Source organism: Amia ocellicauda, chromosome 8 (assembly GCF_036373705.1).
Source record: "Amia ocellicauda isolate fAmiCal2 chromosome 8, fAmiCal2.hap1, whole genome shotgun sequence".
Taxonomy (NCBI): domain Eukaryota; kingdom Metazoa; phylum Chordata; class Actinopteri; order Amiiformes; family Amiidae; genus Amia; species Amia ocellicauda.
In genome coordinates this window covers 7,351,053-7,367,500 of record NC_089857.1, presented here as the reverse complement: position 1 = coordinate 7,367,500, position 16,448 = coordinate 7,351,053, and the positions used below count along the sequence as shown (strand labels likewise).

General features: G+C 43.5%; 14 non-coding genes across 14 annotated transcripts; all 14 read left to right on the top strand.

Annotated features, from left to right (window-relative positions):
- Window positions 1-941: 941 nt before the first annotated feature.
- Window positions 942-1,060, top strand: LOC136756127 (5S ribosomal RNA). Its single transcript, XR_010818230.1, has one exon. It is a non-coding gene; the product is annotated as a 5S ribosomal RNA (ribosomal RNA).
- Window positions 1,061-2,126: 1,066 nt separating this feature from the next.
- LOC136756352 (5S ribosomal RNA) lies at window positions 2,127-2,245 on the top strand. Its single transcript, XR_010818442.1, has one exon. It is a non-coding gene; the product is annotated as a 5S ribosomal RNA (ribosomal RNA).
- Window positions 2,246-3,305: 1,060 nt separating this feature from the next.
- Window positions 3,306-3,424, top strand: LOC136756341 (5S ribosomal RNA). The gene has a single exon (XR_010818431.1). It is a non-coding gene; the product is annotated as a 5S ribosomal RNA (ribosomal RNA).
- Window positions 3,425-4,490: 1,066 nt separating this feature from the next.
- On the top strand, window positions 4,491-4,609 carry LOC136756329 (5S ribosomal RNA). Its single transcript, XR_010818420.1, has one exon. It is a non-coding gene; the product is annotated as a 5S ribosomal RNA (ribosomal RNA).
- A 1,066-nt stretch (window positions 4,610-5,675) lies between these two features.
- On the top strand, window positions 5,676-5,794 carry LOC136756315 (5S ribosomal RNA). Its single transcript, XR_010818408.1, has one exon. It is a non-coding gene; the product is annotated as a 5S ribosomal RNA (ribosomal RNA).
- Window positions 5,795-6,849: 1,055 nt separating this feature from the next.
- LOC136756396 (5S ribosomal RNA) lies at window positions 6,850-6,968 on the top strand. Its single transcript, XR_010818483.1, has one exon. It is a non-coding gene; the product is annotated as a 5S ribosomal RNA (ribosomal RNA).
- A 1,055-nt stretch (window positions 6,969-8,023) lies between these two features.
- Window positions 8,024-8,142, top strand: LOC136756112 (5S ribosomal RNA). Its single transcript, XR_010818215.1, has one exon. It is a non-coding gene; the product is annotated as a 5S ribosomal RNA (ribosomal RNA).
- A 1,066-nt stretch (window positions 8,143-9,208) lies between these two features.
- Window positions 9,209-9,327, top strand: LOC136757047 (5S ribosomal RNA). The gene has a single exon (XR_010819094.1). It is a non-coding gene; the product is annotated as a 5S ribosomal RNA (ribosomal RNA).
- Window positions 9,328-10,393: 1,066 nt separating this feature from the next.
- On the top strand, window positions 10,394-10,512 carry LOC136757479 (5S ribosomal RNA). The gene has a single exon (XR_010819498.1). It is a non-coding gene; the product is annotated as a 5S ribosomal RNA (ribosomal RNA).
- A 1,077-nt stretch (window positions 10,513-11,589) lies between these two features.
- On the top strand, window positions 11,590-11,708 carry LOC136757272 (5S ribosomal RNA). The gene has a single exon (XR_010819308.1). It is a non-coding gene; the product is annotated as a 5S ribosomal RNA (ribosomal RNA).
- A 1,066-nt stretch (window positions 11,709-12,774) lies between these two features.
- On the top strand, window positions 12,775-12,893 carry LOC136757197 (5S ribosomal RNA). Its single transcript, XR_010819237.1, has one exon. It is a non-coding gene; the product is annotated as a 5S ribosomal RNA (ribosomal RNA).
- A 1,065-nt stretch (window positions 12,894-13,958) lies between these two features.
- On the top strand, window positions 13,959-14,077 carry LOC136756126 (5S ribosomal RNA). The gene has a single exon (XR_010818229.1). It is a non-coding gene; the product is annotated as a 5S ribosomal RNA (ribosomal RNA).
- Window positions 14,078-15,143: 1,066 nt separating this feature from the next.
- On the top strand, window positions 15,144-15,262 carry LOC136757136 (5S ribosomal RNA). The gene has a single exon (XR_010819178.1). It is a non-coding gene; the product is annotated as a 5S ribosomal RNA (ribosomal RNA).
- A 1,065-nt stretch (window positions 15,263-16,327) lies between these two features.
- Window positions 16,328-16,446, top strand: LOC136757112 (5S ribosomal RNA). The gene has a single exon (XR_010819155.1). It is a non-coding gene; the product is annotated as a 5S ribosomal RNA (ribosomal RNA).
- The last annotated feature ends 2 nt before the right edge of the window (window positions 16,447-16,448 follow it).

The window sequence follows — 16,448 nt, the reverse complement described above, 5'->3', positions numbered from 1 at the left end:
ACGTAAACGGTCCCTAGTAACTAGGGTACATTCGTAAATAAATTGAGCATCATGGCTAGAAGTGACTAAATGTTGCCTAATCTTTCTCATCGAGAAATGACACAATTACAGCAACACAAAAAGGAACTCCACCGGACAAAGTTCAGTGCTCACAAGGAGCCTCATTCAACACACACGGTTCCATTCCCATTCATGCAAAGCACGAAAGTGTAAAACTTGGGAACATACTTGAGAGCAAAGATCACATTCAATCTCATTCAAGGCACGGATGTGAATGCAACGGGATGAAATTACTGAAATGATGCCTGCCCTCGAACTGTGATGATGGACTACCCGACTCGCCAATAATATTGGGTTCTGGTGTATTGAAATACAGGAGCTGCTGGATTTGTGTGTTTTCTTACCCCCTCACCATAGTTTGTCAAATGTTTAAACAACTGAACTTATATTCAAGGTTTGTTTCTCTTCATATGTTTTACTGGTTTACATTTGTCTCAGCAACCTGTTGAATGATTCTTCTGCTTTCAAAACAAAATGACAACAGGATGAATGCACACACTTGAAAATACAATACATGCAATGTTATGCATCATAGTGATGCAACCTCCTTTCAGTTTCATACTGCATGTCAATTGAAATCCTTACTGAAATGCACACCTTCTCAAGATTGCGCTTGACTGGCGTGTCAGGCACTAAATTACAGCTGTTTTATCAAGACAATGTGTTCGTTTTATAATATATAGTTCCGGTCTGGTGTGGCACCCCAGCTAACGCACAACGTTGCCACAATGTTGCCACAACGTTTCGTGTTAGCAGGGACTGTCTGCGGCGCGCTGGTGTGTCCCGGACTTTAGAGTAGAGAGACAGTTCATTTGCAAGTATGAGCGGCAGAAACGGATATTGCCTTCCCTTTAAGTAGAGCGTCAGGGACAGCCTCCCTGGCTTACGGCCATACTAGCCTGAATACGCCCGATCTCGTCCGATCTCGGAAGCCAAGCAGGCTCGGGCCTGGTCAGTACTTGGATGGGAGACCGCCTGGGAATACCAGGTGCTGTAAGCTTTTGCATCTTTTACACACCAGAGGGCGACAAATCACGAGTTTTAACTTTGGATACACGCAATTTCATCATTATTTCAGATTTGACTTCCCCAAATACACAGGCATACAATAGATCTTGTTCTCCAACGTAAACGGTCCCTAGTAACTAGGGTACATTCGTAAATAAATTGAGCATCATGGCTAGAAGTGACTAAATGTTGCCTAATCTTTCTCATCGAGAAATGACACAATTACAGCAACACAAAAAGGAACTCCACCGGACAAAGTTCAGTGCTCACAAGGAGCCTCATTCAACACACACGGTTCCATTCCCATTCATGCAAAGCACGAAAGTGTAAAACTTGGGAACATACTTGAGAGCAAAGATCACATTCAATCTCATTCAAGGCACGGATGTGAATGCAACGGGATGAAATTACTGAAATGATGCCTGCCCTCGAACTGTGATGATGGACTACCCGACTCGCCAATAATATTGGGTTCTGGTGTATTGAAATACAGGAGCTGCTGGATTTGTGTGTTTTCTTACCCCCTCACCATAGTTTGTCAAATGTTTAAACAACTGAACTTATATTCAAGGTTTGTTTCTCTTCATATGTTTTACTGGTTTACATTTGTCTCAGCAACCTGTTGAATGATTCTTCTGCTTTCAAAACAAAATGACAACAGGATGAATGCACACACTTGAAAATACAATACATGCAATGTTATGCATCATAGTGATGCAACCTCCTTTCAGTTTCATACTGCATGTCAATTGAAATCCTTACTGAAATGCACACCTTCTCAAGATTGCGCTTGACTGGCGTGTCAGGCACTCAATTACAGCTGTTTTATCAAGAGAATGTGTTCGTTTTGTAATATATAGTTCCGGTCTGGTGTGGCACCCCAGCTAACGCACAACGTTGCCACAATGTTGCCACAACGTGGCGTGTTAGCAGGGACTGTCTGCGGCGCGCTGGTGTGTCCCGGGCTTTAGAGTAGAGAGACAGTTCAACTGTAAGTATGAACGGCAGAAACGGATATTGCCTTCCCTTTAAGTAGAGCGTCAGGGACAGCCTCCCTGGCTTACGGCCATACTAGCCTGAATACGCCCGATCTCGTCCGATCTCGGAAGCTAAGCAGGCTCGGGCCTGGTCAGTACTTGGATGGGAGACCGCCTGGGAATACCAGGTGCTGTAAGCTTTTGCATCTTTTACACACCAGAGGGCGACAAATCACGAGTTTTAACTTTGGATACACGCAATTTCATCATTATTTCAGATTTGACTTCCCCAAATACACAGGCATACAATAGATCTTGTTCTCCAACGTAAACGGTCCCTAGTAACTAGGGTACATTCATAAATAAATTGAGCATCATGGCTAGAAGTGACTAAATGTTGCCTAATCTTTCTCATCGAGAAATGACACAATTACAGCAACACAAAAAGGAACTCCACCGGGCAAAGTTCAGTGCTCACAAGGAGCCTCATTCAACACACACGGTTCCATTCCCATTCATGCAAAGCACGAAAGTGTAAAACTTGGGAACATACTTGAGAGCAAAGATCACATTCAATCTCATTCAAGGCACGGATGTGAATGCAACGGGATGAAATTACTGAAATGATGCCTGCCCTCGAACTGTGATGATGGACTACCCGACTCGCCAATAATATTGGGTTCTGGTGTATTGAAATACAGGAGCTGCTGGATTTGTGTGTTTTCTTACCCCCTCACCATAGTTTGTCAAATGTTTAAACAACTGAACTTATATTCAAGGTTTGTTTCTCTTCATATGTTTTACTGGTTTACATTTGTCTCAGCAAACCTCAGCAAAAATGATTCTTCTACTTTCAAAACAAAATGACAACAGGATGAATGCACACACTTGAAAATACAATACATGCAATGTTATGCATCATAGTGATGCAACCTCCTTTCAGTTTCATACTGCATGTCAATTGAAATCCTTACTGAAATGCACACCTTCTCAAGATTGCGCTTGACTGGCGTGTCAGGCACTCAATTACAGCTGTTTTATCAAGACAAATGTGTTCGTCTTGTAAAATATAGTTCCGGTCTGGTGTGGCACCCCAGCTAACGCACAACGTTGCCACAACGTGGCATATTAGCAGGGACTGTCTGCGGCGCGCTGGTGTGTCCCGGGCTTTAGAGTAGAGAGACAGTTCAACTGTAAGTATGAACGGCAGAAACGGATATTGCCTTCCCTTTAAGTAGAGCGTCAGGGACAGCCTCCCTGGCTTACGGCCATACTAGCCTGAATACGCCCGATCTCGTCCGATCTCGGAAGCTAAGCAGGCTCGGGCCTGGTCAGTACTTGGATGGGAGACCGCCTGGGAATACCAGGTGCTGTAAGCTTTTGCATCTTTTACACACCAGAGGGCGACAAATCACGAGTTTTAACTTTGGATACACGCAATTTCATCATTATTTCAGATTTGACTTCCCCAAATACACAGGCATACAATAGATCTTGTTCTCCAACGTAAACGGTCCCTAGTAACTAGGGTACATTCGTAAATAAATTGAGCATCATGGCAAGAAGTGACTAAATGTTGCCTAATCTTTCTCATCGAGAAATGACACAATTACAGCAACACAAAAAGGAACTCCACCGGACAAAGTTCAGTGCTCACAAGGAGCCTCATTCAACACACACGGTTCCATTCCCATTCATGCAAAGCACGAAAGTGTAAAACTTGGGAACATACTTGAGAGCAAAGATCACATTCAATCTCATTCAAGGCACGGATGTGAATGCAACGGGATGAAATTACTGAAATGATGCCTGCCCTCGAACTGTGATGATGGACTACCCGACTCGCCAATAATATTGGGTTCTGGTGTATTGAAATACAGGAGCTGCTGGATTTGTGTGTTTTCTTACCCCCTCACCATAGTTTGTCAAATGTTTAAACAACTGAACTTATATTCAAGGTTTGTTTCTCTTCATATGTTTTACTGGTTTACATTTGTCTCAGCAACCTGTTGAATGATTCTTCTGCTTTCAAAACAAAATGACAACAGGATGAATGCACACACTTGAAAATACAATACATGCAATGTTATGCATCATAGTGATGCAACCTCCTTTCAGTTTCATACTGCATGTCAATTGAAATCCTTACTGAAATGCACACCTTCTCAAGATTGCGCTTGACTGGCGTGTCAGGCACTCAATTGCAGCTGTTTTATCAAGACAATGTGTTCGTTTTGTAATATATAGTTCCGGTCTGGTGTGGCACCCCAGCTAACGCACAACGTTGCCACAATGTTGCCACAACGTGGCGTGTTAGCAGGGACTGTCTGCGGCGCGCTGGTGTGTCCCGGGCTTTAGAGTAGAGAGACAGTTCAACTGTAAGTATGAACGGCGGAAATGGATATTGCCTTCCCTTTAAGTAGAGCGTCAGGGACAGCCTCCATGGCTTACGGCCATACTAGCCTGAATACGCCCGATCTCGTCCGATCTCGGAAGCTAAGCAGGCTCGGGCCTGGTCAGTACTTGGATGGGAGACCGCCTGGGAATACCAGGTGCTGTAAGCTTTTGCATCTTTTACACACCAGAGGGCGACAAATCACGAGTTTTAACTTTGGATACACGCAATTTCATCATTATTTCAGATTTGACTTCCCCAAATACACAGGCATACAATAGATCTTGTTCTCCAACGTAAACGGTCCCTAGTAACTAGGGTACATTCGTAAATAAATTGAGCATCATGGCTAGAAGTGACTAAATGTTGCCTAATCTTTCTCATCGAGAAATGACACAATTACAGCAACACAAAAAGGAACTCCACCGGACAAAGTTCAGTGCTCACAAGGAGCCTCATTCAACACACACGGTTCCATTCCCATTCATGCAAAGCACGAAAGTGTAACACTTGGGAACATACTTGAGAGCAAAGATCACATTCAATCTCATTCAAGGCACGGATGTGAATGCAACGGGATGAAATTACTGAAATGATGCCTGCCCTCGAACTGTGATGATGGACTACCCGACTCGCCAATAATATTGGGTTCTGGTGTATTGAAATACAGGAGCTGCTGGATTTGTGTGTTTTCTTACCCCCTCACCATAGTTTGTCAAATGTTTAAACAACTGAACTTATATTCAAGGTTTGTTTCTCTTCATATGTTTTACTGGTTTACATTTGTCTCAGCAACCTGTTGAATGATTCTTCTGCTTTCAAAACAAAATGACAACAGGATGAATGCACACACTTGAAAATACAATACATGCAATGTTATGCATCATAGTGATGCAACCTCCTTTCAGTTTCATACTGCATGTCAATTGAAATCCTTACTGAAATGCACACCTTCTCAAGATTGCGCTTGACTGGCGTGTCAGGCACTCAATTACAGCTGTTTTATCAAGAGAATGTGTTCGTTTTGTAATATATATTTCCGGTCTGGTGTGGCACCCCAGCTAACGCACAACGTTGCCACAATGTTGCCACAACGTGGCGTGTTAGCAGGGACTGTCTGCGGCGCGCTGGTGTGTCCCGGGCTTTAGAGTAGAGAGACAGTTCAACTCTAAGTATGAACGGCAGAAACGGATATTGCCTTCCCTTTAAGTAGAGCGTCAGGGACAGCCTCCCTGGCTTACGGCCATACTAGCCTGAATACGCCCGATCTCGTCCGATCTCGGAAGCTAAGCAGGCTCGGGCCTGGTCAGTACTTGGATGGGAGACCGCCTGGGAATACCAGGTGCTGTAAGCTTTTGCATCTTTTACACACCAGAGGGCGACAAATCACGAGTTTTAACTTTGGATACACGCAATTTCATCATTATTTCAGATTTGACTTCCCCAAATACACAGGCATACAATAGATCTTGTTCTCCAACGTAAACGGTCCCTAGTAACTAGGGTACATTCGTAAATAAATTGAGCATCATGGCTAGAAGTGACTAAATGTTGCCTAATCTTTCTCATCGAGAAATGACACAATTACAGCAACACAAAAAGGAACTCCACCGGACAAAGTTCAGTGCTCACAAGGAGCTTCATTCAACACACACGGTTCCATTCCCATTCATGCAAAGCACGAAAGTGTAAAACTTGGGAACATACTTGAGAGCAAAGATCACATTCAATCTCATTCAAGGCACGGATGTGAATGCAACGGGATGAAATTACTGAAATGATGCCTGCCCTCGAACTGTGATGATGGACTACCCGACTCGCCAATAATATTGGGTTCTGGTGTATTGAAATACAGGAGCTGCTGGATTTGTGTGTTTTCTTACCCCCTCACCATAGTTTGTCAAATGTTTAAACAACTGAACTTATATTCAAGGTTTGTTTCTCTTCATATGTTTAACTGGTTTACATTTGTCTCAGCAACCTGTTGAATGATTCTTCTGCTTTCAAAACAAAATGACAACAGGATGAATGCACACACTTGAAAATACAATACATGCAATGTTATGCATCATAGTGATGCAACCTCCTTTCAGTTTCATACTGCATGTCAATTGAAATCCTTACTGAAATGCACACCTTCTCAAGATTGCACTTGACTGGCGTGTCAGGCACTCAATTACAGCTGTTTTATCAAGACAATGTGTTCGTTTTGTAATATATAGTTCCGGTCTGGTGTGGCACCCCAGCTAACGCACAACGTTGCCACAACGTTTCATGTTAGCAGGGACTGTCTGCGGCGCGCTGGTGTGTCCCGGACTTTAGAGTAGAGAGACAGTTCAATTGCAAGTATGAGCGGAAGAAACGGATATTGCCTTCCCTTTAAGTAGAGCGTCAGGGACAGCCTCCCTGGCTTACGGCCATACTAGCCTGAATACGCCCGATCTCGTCCGATCTCGGAAGCTAAGCAGGCTCGGGCCTGGTCAGTACTTGGATGGGAGACTGCCTGGGAATACCAGGTGCTGTAAGCTTTTGCATCTTTTACACACCAGAGGGCGACAAATCACGAGTTTTAACTTTGCATACACGCAATTTCATCATTATTTCAGATTTGACTTCCCCAAATACACAGGCATAGAATAGATCTTGTTCTCCAACGTAAACGGTCCCTAGAAACTAGTGTACATTCGTAAATAAATTGAGCATCATGGCTAGAAGTGACTAAATGTTGCCTAATCTTTCTCATCAAGAAATGACACAATTACAGCAACACAAAAAGGAACTCCACCGGACAAAGTTCAGTGCTCACAAGGAGCCTCATTCAACACACACGGTTCCATTCCCATTCATGCAAAGCACGAAAGTGTAAAACTTGGGAAAATACTTGAGAGCAAAGATCACATTCAATCTCATTCAAGGCACGGATGTGAATGCAACGGGATGAAATTACTGAAATGATGCCTGCCCTCGAACTGTGATGATGGACTGCCCGACTCGCCAATAATATTGGGTTCTGGTGTATTGAAATACAGGAACTGCTGGATTTGTGTGTTTTCTTACCGCCTCACCATAGTTTGTCAAATGTTTAAACAACTGAACATATATTCAAGGTTTGTTTCTCTTCATATGTTTTACTGGTTTACATTTGTCTCAGCAACCTGTTGAATGATTCTTCTGCTTTCAAAACAAAATGACAACAGGATGAATGCACACACTTGAAAATACAATACATGCAATGTTATGCATCATAGTGATGCAACCTCCTTTCAGTTTCATACTGCATGTCAATTGAAATCCTTACTGAAATGCACACCTTCTCAAGATTGCGCTTGACTGGCGTGTCAGGCACTCAATTACAGCTGTTTTATCAAGACAATGTGTTCGTTTTGTAAAATATAGTTCCGGTCTGGTGTGGCACCCCAGCTAACGCACAACGTTGCCACAACGTGGCGTGTTAGCAGGGACTGTCTGCGGCGCGCTGGTGTGTCCCGGGCTTTAGAGTAGAGAGACAGTTCAACTGTAAGTATGAACGGCAGAAACGGATATTGCCTTCCCTTTAAGTAGAGCGTCAGGGACAGCCTCACTGGCTTACGGCCATACTAGCCTGAATACGCCCGATCTCGTCCGATCTCGGAAGCTAAGCAGGCTCGGGCCTGGTCAGTACTTGGATGGGAGACCGCCAGGGAATACCAGGTGCTGTAAGCTTTTGCATCTTTTACACACCAGAGGGCGACAAATCACGAGTTTTAACTTTGGATACACGCAATTTCATCATTATTTCAGATTTGACTTCCCCAAATACACAGGCATACAATAGATCTTGTTCTCCAACGTAAACGGTCCCTAGTAACTAGGGTACATTCATAAATAAATTGAGCATCATGGCTAGAAGTGACTAAATGTTGCCTAATCTTTCTCATCGAGAAATGACACAATTACAGCAACACAAAAAGGAACTCCACCGGACAAAGTTCAGTGCTCACAAGGAGCCTCATTCAACACACACGGTTCCATTCCCATTCCTGCAAAGCACGAAAGTGTAAAACTTGGGAACATACTTGAGAGCAAAGATCACATTCAATCTCATTCAAGGCACGGATGTGAATGCAACGGGATGAAATTACTGAAATGATGCCTGCCCTCGAACTGTGATGATGGACTACCCGACTCGCCAATAATATTGGGTTCTGGTGTATTGAAATACAGGAGCTGCTGGATTTGTGTGTTTTCTTAACCCCTCACCATAGTTTGTCAAATGTTTAAACAACTGAACTTATATTCAAGGTTTGTTTCTCTTCATATGTTTTACTGGTTTACATTTGTCTCAGCAACCTGTTGAATGATTCTTCTGCTTTCAAAACAAAATGACAACAGGATGAATGCACACACTTGAAAATACAATACATGCAATGTTATGCATCATAGTGATGCAACCTCCTTTCAGTTTCATACTGCATGTCAATTGAAATCCTTACTGAAATGCACACCTTCTCAAGATTGCGCTTGACTGGCGTGTCAGGCACTCAATTACAGCTGTTTTATCAAGACAATGTGTTCGTTTTGTAAAATATAGTTCCGGTCTGGTGTGGCAACCCAGCTAACGCACAACGTTGCCACAATGTTGCCACAACGTGGCGTGTTAGCAGGGACTGTCTGCGGCGCGCTGGTGTGTCCCGGGCTTTAGAGTAGAGAGACAGTTCAACTGTAAGTATGAACAGCAGAAACGGATATTGCCTTCCCTTTAAGTAGAGCGTCAGGGACAGCCTCCCTGGCTTACGGCCATACTAGCCTGAATACGCCCGATCTCGTCCGATCTCGGAAGCCAAGCAGGCTCGGGCCTGGTCAGTACTTGGATGGGAGACCGCCTGGAAATACCAGGTGCTGTAAGCTTTTGCACCTTTTACACACCAGAGGGCGACAAATCACGAGTTTTAACTTTGGATACACACAATTTCATCATTATTTCAGATTTGACTTCCCCAAATACACAGGCATACAATAGATCTTGTTCTCCAACGTAAACGGTCCCTAGTAACTAGGGTACATTCATAAATAAATTGAGCATCATGGCTAGAAGTGACTAAATGTTGCCTAATCTTTCTCATCGAGAAATGACACAATTACAGCAACACAAAAAGGAACTCCACCGGACAAAGTTCAGTGCTCACAAGGAGCCTCATTCAACACACACGGTTCCATTCCCATTCATGCAAAGCACAAAAGTGTAAAACTTGGGAACATACTTGAGAGCAAAGATCACATTCAATCTCATTCAAGGCACGGATGTGAATGCAACGGGATGAAATTACTGAAATGATGCCTGCCCTCAAACTGTGATGATGGACTACCCGACTCGCCAATAATATTGGGTTCCGGTGTATTGAAATACAGGAGCTGCTGGATTTGTGTGTTTTCTTACCCCCTCACCATAGTTTGTCAAATGTTTAAACAACTGAACTTATATTCAAGGTTTGTTTCTCTTCATATGTTTTACTGGTTTACATTTGTCTCAGCAACCTGTTGAATGATTCTTCTGCTTTCAAAACAAAATGACAACAGGATGAATGCACACACTTGAAAATACAATACATGCAATGTTATGCATCATAGTGATGCAACCTCCTTTCAGTTTCATACTGCATGTCAATTGAAATCCTTACTGAAATGCACACCTTCTCAAGATTGCGCTTGACTGGCGTGTCAGGGACTCAATTACAGCTGTTTTATCAAGACAATGTGTTCGTTTTGTAATATATAGTTCCGGTCTGGTGTGGCACCCCAGCTAACGCACAACGTTGCCACAACGTTGCCACAACGTGGCGTGTTAGCAGGGACTGTCTGCGGCGCGCTGGTGTGTCCCGGGCTTTAGAGTAGAGAGACAGTTCAACTGTAAGTATGAACGGCAGAAACGGATATTGCCTTCCCTTTAACTAGAGCGTCAGGGACAGCCTCTCTGGCTTACGGCCATACTAGCCTGAATACGCCCGATGTCGTCCGATCTCGGAAGCCAAGCAGGCTCGGGTCTGGTCAGTACTTGGATGGGAGACCGCCTGGGAATACCAGGTGCTGTAAGCTTCTGCACCTTTTACACACCAGAGGGCGACAAATCACGAGTTTTAACTTTGGATACACACAATTTCATCATTATTTCAGATTTTACTTCCCCAAATACACAGGCATACAATAGATCTTGTTCTCCAACGTAAACGGTCCCTAGTAACTAGGGTACATTCGTAAATAAATTGAGCATCATGGCTAGAAGTGACTAAATGTTGCCTAATCTTTCTCATCGAGAAATGAAACAATTACAGCAACACAAAAAGAACTCCACCGGACAAAGTTCAGTGCTCACAAGGAGCCTCATTCAACACACACGGTTCCATTCCCATTCATGCAAAGCACGAAAGTGTAAAACTTGGGAACATACTTGAGAGCAAAGATCACATTCAATCTCATTCAAGGCACGGATGTGAATGCAACGGGATGAAATTACTGAAATGATGCCTGCCCTCGAACTGTGATGATGGACTACCCGACTCGCCAATAATATTGGGTTCTGGTGTATTGAAATACAGGAGCTGCTGGATTTGTGTGTTTTCTTACCCCCTCACCATAGTTTGTCAAATGTTTAAACAACTGAACTTATATTCAAGGTTTGTTTCTCTTCATATGTTTTACTGGTTTACATTTGTCTCAGCAACCTGTTGAATGATTATTGTGCTTTCAAAACAAAATGACAACAGGATGAATGCACACACTTGAAAATACAATACATGCAATGTTATGCATCATAGTGATGCAACCTCCTTTCAGTTTCATACTGCATGTCAATTGAAATCCTTTCTGAAATGCACACCTTCTCAATATTGCGCTTGACTGGCGTGTCAGGCACTCAATTACAGCTGTTTTATCAAGAAAATGTGTTAGTTTTGTAAAATATAGTTCCGGTCTGGTGTGGCACCTCAGCTAACGCACAACGTTGCCACAACGTTGCCACAACGTTGCCACAATGTGGCGTGTTAGCAGGGACTGTCTGTGGCGCGCTGGTGTGTCCCGGGCTTTAGAGTAGAGAGACAGTTCAACTGTAAGTATGAATGGCAGAAACGGAAATTTGCCTTCCCTTTAAATAGAGCGTCAGGGACAGCCTTCCTGGCTTACGGCCATACTAGCCTGAATATGCCCGATCTCGTCCGATCTCGGAAGCCAAGCAGGCTCGGGCCTGGTCAGTACTTGGATGGGAGACCGCCTGGGGATACCAGGTGCTGTAAGCTTTTGCATCTTTTACACACCAGAGGGCGACAAATCACGAGTTTTAACTTTGGATACACACAATTTCATCATTATTTCAGATTTGACTTCCCCAAATACACAGGCATACAATAGATCTTGTTCTCCAACGTAAACGGTCCCTAGTAACTAGGGTACATTCGTAAATAAATTGAGCATCATGGCTAGAAGTGACTAAATGTTGCCTAATCTTTCTCATCGAGAAATGACACAATTACAGCAACACAAAAAGGAACTCCACCGGACAAAGTTCAGTGCTCACAAGGAGCCTCATTCAACACACACGGTTCCATTCCCATTCATGCAAAGCACGAAAGTGTAAAACTTGGGAACATACTTGAGAGCAAAGATCACATTCAATCTCATTCAAGGCACGGATGTGAATGCAACGGGATGAAATTACTGAAATGATGCCTGCCCTCGAACTGTGATGATGGACTACCCGACTCGCCAATAATATTGGGTTCTGGTGTATTGATATACAGGAGCTGCTGGATTTGTGTGTTTTCTTACCCCCTCACCATAGTTTGTCAAATGTTTAAACAACTGAACTTATATTCAAGGTTTGTTTCTCTTCATATGTTTTACTGGTTTACATTTGTCTCAGCAACCTGTTGAATGATTCTTCTGCTTTCAAAACAAAATGACAACAGGATGAATGCACACACTTGAAAATACAATACATGCAATGTTATGCATCATAGTGATGCAACCTCCTTTCAGTTTCATACTGCATGTCAATTGAAATCCTTACTGAAATGCACACCTTCTCAAGATTGCGCTTGACTGGCGTGTCAGGCACTCAATTACAGCTGTTTTATCAAGACAATGTGTTCGTTTTGTAATACATAGTTCCGGTCTGGTGTGGCACCCCAGCTAACGCACAACGTTGCCACAATGTTGCCACAACGTGGCGTGTTAGCAGGGACTGTCTGCGGCGCGCTGGTGTGTCCCGGGCTTTAGAGTAGAGAGACAGTTCAACTGTAAGTATGAACGGCAGAAACGGATATTGCCTTCCCTTTAAGTAGAGCGTCAGGGACAGCCTTCCTGGCTTACGGCCATACTAGCCTGAATACGCCCGATCTCGTCCGATCTCGGAAGCCAAGCAGGCTCGGGCCTGGTCAGTACTTGGATGGGAGACGCCCTGGGAATACCAGGTGCTGTAAGCTTTTGCATCTTTTACACACCAGAGGGCGACAAATCACGAGTTTTAACTTTGGATACACGCAATTTCATCATTATTTCAGATTTTACTTCCCCAAATACACAGGCATACAATAGATCTTGTTCTCCAACGTAAACGGTCCCTAGTAACTAGGGTACATTCGTAAATAAATTGAGCATCATGGCTAGAAGTGACTAAATGTTGCCTAATCTTTCTCATCAAGAAATGACACAATTACAGCAACACAAAAAGGAACTCCACCGCACAAAGTTCAGTGCTCACAAGGAGCATCATTCAACACACACGGTTCCATTCCCATTCATGCAAACCACGAAAGTGTAAAACTTGGGAACGTACTTGAGAGTAAAGATAACATTCAATCTCATTCAAGGCACGCATGTGAATGCAACGGGATGAAATTACTGAAATGATGCCTGCCCTCGAATTGTGATGATGGACTACCCGACTCGCCAATAATATTGGGTTCTGGTGTATTGAAATACAGGAGCTGCTGGATTTGTGTGTTTTCTTACCCCTCACCATAGTTTATCAAATGTTTAAACAACTGAAGTTATATTCAAGGTTTGTTTCTCTTCATATGTTTTACTGGTTTACATTTGTCTCAGCATCCTGTTGAATGATTCTTGTGCTTTCAAAACAAAATGACAACAGGATGAATGCACACACTTGAAAATACAATACATGCAATGTTATGCATCATAGTGATGCAACCTCCTTTCAGTTTCATACTGCATGTCAATTGAAATCCTTACTGAAATGCACACCTTCTCAAGATTGCGCTTGACTGGCGTGTCAGGCACTCAATTACAGCTGTTTTATCAAGACAATGTGTTCGTTTTGTAAAATATAGTTCCGGTCTGGTGTGGCAACCCAGCTAACGCACAACGTTGCCACAATGTTGCCACAACGTAGTGTGTTAGCAGGGACTGTCTGCGGCGCGCTGGTGTGTCCCGGGCTTTAGAGTAGAGAGACAGTTCAACTGTAAGTATGAACGGCAGAAACGGATATTGCCTTCCCTTTAAGTAGAGCGTCAGGGACAGCCTCCCTGGCTTACGGCCATACTAGCCTGAATACGCCCGATCTCGTCCGATCTCGGAAGCCAAGCAGGCTCGGGCCTGGTCAGTACTTGGATGGGAGACCGCCTGGGAATACCAGGTGCTGTAAGCTTTTGCATCTTTTACACACCAGAGGGCGACAAATCACGAGTTTTAACTTTGGATACACGCAATTTCATCATTATTTCAGATTTTACTTCCCCAAATACACAGGCATACAATAGATCTTGTTCTCCAACGTAAACGGTCCCTAGTAACTAGGGTACATTCGTAAATAAATTGAGCATCATGGCTAGAAGTGACTAAATGTTGCCTAATCTTTCTCATCGAGAAATGACACAATTACAGCAACACAAAAAGGAACTCCACCGGACAAAGTTCAGTGCTCACAAGGAGCCTCATTCAACACACACGGTTCCATTCCCATTCATGCAAAGCACGAAAGTGTAAAACTTGGGAACATACTTGAGAGCAAAGATCACATTCAATCTCATTCAAGGCACGGATGTGAATGCAACGGGATGAAATTACTGAAATGATGCCTGCCCTCGAACTGTGATGATGGACTACCCGACTCGCCAATAATATTGGGTTCTGGTGTATTGAAATACAGGAGCTGCTGGATTTGTGTGTTTTCTTACCCCCTCACCATAGTTTGTCAAATGTTTAAACAACTGAACTTATATTCAAGGTTTGTTTCTCTTCATATGTTTTACTGGTTTACATTTGTCTCAGCAACCTGTTGAATGATTCTTCTGCTTTCAAAACAAAATGACAACAGGATGAATGCACACACTTGAAAATACAATACATGCAATGTTATGCATCATAGTGATGCAACCTCCTTTCAGTTTCATACTGCATGTCAATTGAAATCCTTACTGAAATGCACACCTTCTCAAGATTGCGCTTGACTGGCGTGTCAGGCACTCAATTACAGATGTTTTATCAAGACAATGTGTTCGTTTTGTAATATATAGTTCCGGTCTGGTGTGGCACCCCAGCTAACGCACAACGTTGCCACAATGTAGCCACAACGTGGCGTGTTAGCAGGGACTGTCTGCGGCGCGCTGGTGTGTCCCGGGCTTTAGAGTAGAGAGACAGTTCAACTGTAAGTATGAACGGCAGAAACGGATATTGCCTTCCCTTTAAGTAGAGCGTCAGGGACAGCCTCCCTGGCTTACGGCCATACTAGCCTGAATACGCCCGATCTCGTCCGATCTCGGAAGCCAAGCAGGCTCGGGCCTGGTCAGTACTTGGATGGGAGACCGCCTGGGAATACCATGTGCTGTAAGCTCTTGCACCTTTTAATAAACCAGAGGGCGACAAATCACGAGTTTTAACTTTGGATACACACAATTTCATCATTATTTCAGATTTTACTTCCCCAAATACACAGGCATACAATAGATCTTGTTCTCCAACGTAAACGGTCCCTAGTAACTAGGGTACATTCGTCAATAAATTGAGCATCATGGCTAGAAGTGACTAAATGTTGCCTAATCTTTCACATCAAGAAATGACACAATTACAGCAACAAAAAAGGAACTCCACCGCACAAAGTTCAGTGCTCACAAGGAGCATCATTCAACACACACGGTTCCATTCCCATTCATGCAAACCACGAAAGTGTAAAACTTGGGAACGTACTTGAGAGTAAAGATAACATTCAATCTCATTCAAGGCACTGATGTGAATGCAACGGGATGAAATTACTGAAATGATGCCTGCCCTCGAACTGTGATGATGGACTACACGACTCGCCAATAATATTGGGTTCCGGTGTATTGAAATACAGGAGCTGCTGGATTTGTGTGTTTTCTTACCCCTCACCATAGATTGTCAAATGTTTAAACAACTGAACTTATATTCAAGGTTTGTTTCTCTTCATATGTTTTACTGGTTTACATTTGTCTCAGCATCCTGTTGAATGATTCTTGTGCTTTCAAAACAAAATGACAACAGGATGAATGCACACACTTGAAAATACAATACATGCAATGTTATGCATCATAGTGATGCAACCTCCTTTCAGTTTCATACTGCATGTCAATTGAAATCCTTACTGAAATGCACACCATCTCAAGATTGCGCTTGACTGGCAAGTCAGGCACTCAATTACAGCTGTTTTATCAAGACAATGTGTTCGTTTTGTAAAATATAGTTCCGGTCTGGTGTGGCACCCCAGCTAACGCACAACGTTGCCACAACGTTGCCACAACGTGGCGTGTTAGCAGGGACTGTCTGCAGCGCGCTGGTGTGTCCCGGGCTTTAGAGTAGAGAGACAGTTCAACTGTAAGTATGAACGGCAGAAACGGATATTGCCTTCCCTTTAAGTAGAGCGTCAGGGACAGCCTCCCTGGCTTACGGCCATACTAGCCTGAATACGCCTGATCTCGTCCGATCTCGGAAGCCAAGCAGGCTCAGGCCTGGTCAGTACTTGGATGGGAGACCACCTGGGAATAGCAGGTGCTGTAAGCTTT